Here is a 2,379-nt window from a genome sequence, read left to right as displayed (position 1 = left end):
GGGAAGTGGGCATGGGAAACAGACAGGACGACGCTAGTCAAAATGACAAAATGTGCAGGTCAAATAAATCTGGTTCAAAATGTATTTCAGTCTTTTTATAAATACTATTTATTATTTATAATATTTATTTAAGTTATATTTTGTTCGAAAAAGCAGTTGCTTAAATATTACATTTCATGATCCTGAAGAAAAGCGCGGGTAATATAAATTCAAAATTCATACATCTCTCTCTTTTCAAGAGCTCCAGACACGACCCACAAGTGACGCCACCGAACGGAGACGCTAACGGACAATAGAGAAGGTCACGGATACATTCACTTCAGTGTCTCCAATGTTTGAAAATGACTGCCTAACATTTCAATTCAACCACCATCAAAAATTTCACTAACAAAACTGAACCACCTGAAGCATAGATATTATAATATATTATATTATGATGTATATATCCCACTTAAGAATCGTATTTGCCATTTCCTAAAACTGTTGGAATGTTAATTGTTTTACTTAATATGGGAAAAATCTTCAAGAAATCATTCATTATGAATCTAAACTGAGAAAATGTTGAATTCATTCTAAAGATTCAATTCGATTTTGGAATAAACAACACTGCAAAAATTTTGTCTACCTCTTTCTGTCTCCCTTTGTATGGCCGTTGCTTCCCACTCGGTCGCATTTGGCCAATTTCCTTCTGTCAACAGTTGCCAGTTTTGTAAGGTGGCAGTATTGCTCGAAGCAATACTGCCACCTTAGTTTTTTCACTCATCTTTTGTTTATTCAGAAGCATCAGATTATTTTTAAATAAAGAAAATATAATGAGACCAAGGATAAACCCCTGATGAACGGACACCACTGTTTAGACTAGCTCAAATCACGGAGTTGACGTTTCAACAATTCAATATCTAATGTTAAGATATGATTCAAACCACCTATGAGTTATTCCGTCAATGCCATAATGAAAATTTTCTGAGCAGTATTCCATGATTTGCAAAATCGAATGCTTTGAACAAATCACAGAACACTGCTGTAGCTAAATAACGATTGTCGATATTGTTATAAACTTCGTACAGTAGAGATAAAATGGTCATCATAGTACACTTTTTTTATTTGAATTTATATTGTTTATAATTTATTATATTAGGCGATATTAAAAAATCAGTATGACGTGATTTTGGCTAGTGAAGAGATAAGACATATTAGACAAAAATTTGAAATTTCTCCATTATCGTCACCCTTGTATAGTGGTTTAACTAAGAACAGATATTTTGAGGAAGGTAGAAAAATAGGCAACTTCAAAAAATAAGTATTCTCAAAATAACCAAAGTAAATTCAGGAAGATTATGAAAACTAATTTTTGTTCTCTCTCTCTTTCTAATGTCTCTAGACACTGCTTCTCATACGAGAGCATTTGGCCAGGCTCCTCCTGTCCATAATGAACAGAAGCTTAGTCCGGGGACGCAGCGATCTTGCTCGAGACAATGCTGCCACCCTGAGTTTTTTCATTCACTTTTTCTTTTAACAAAATCACTCTATTTTTTATTGGTCGCCTCCTTCTTGAGAAGTTTTCGGATATAGATGACACAAATACACATGTTTATATATTTTTAGAACTTACGACCTCGTCGAATCCGTCGACATCCAGCCTGGTTACTGGCGTAGGAGGCCACCAATCCTCTCATCTTTCAATTTAATATGTATTCAAACGTAACTTCATTTTAGATTAAACTTCATTTTTAGCTTATACCTTTTGGACTCCAATAACGATATCCACGTGCCACCTTTGAGGGCGGTTGTTATCGGCACAAACGTCCTCAGTCCAACTGAGGAAACTACTGTTCTGGTGATTACGCAAATTGGGAATGAAGTCTAAATTGTGAATATTTGTAACTATCATTATGAATAATTGAGAGAGAATAGTATTTTGAATTTTTATTCCTTTTTTTTCAGTACATAACCCTTTTCTCCTTAAGCACCTGAAACGCTTGAATTTCAATTAGAATGTATTTGAGGTTGCACTAGGAAAACAAATAATATTGAAATGAAATGTCAACAAAAAGGAATTTTCATCAAAATAGATAATTTTACTAGTTGACGCCCCGGACATTTCAATTCCTTGGGTATGTTCCTTCAATGCATATCTAAGCGCTTGATTGGCTTGTTTGACTGGGCAAACTTTCGATAATGCAGAACTGTTATCTTAGTTACATCCAGTGGCAGGTGTTGTCAGTCGCAGACCTAGGACAGAGATATCAACCTGTCTAGGAACCTATGCGACCGTATTTCAAGCGGAAATTTACGCTATTGAATTGTGTGCGATGAAATTGGAAGAATCCAACCTCATACACAAGTCAATAAAAATATTCTCGGACAGTCAAGTGGCGT

The sequence above is a fragment of the Leptinotarsa decemlineata genome, unplaced genomic scaffold (genome assembly GCF_025532065.1).
Source record: "Leptinotarsa decemlineata unplaced genomic scaffold, Ldec_3_MD MMD2_tig00004307_RagTag_RagTag, whole genome shotgun sequence".
In the NCBI taxonomy this organism is placed as follows: domain Eukaryota; kingdom Metazoa; phylum Arthropoda; class Insecta; order Coleoptera; family Chrysomelidae; genus Leptinotarsa; species Leptinotarsa decemlineata.
This window is presented reverse-complemented; position numbering follows the sequence as displayed.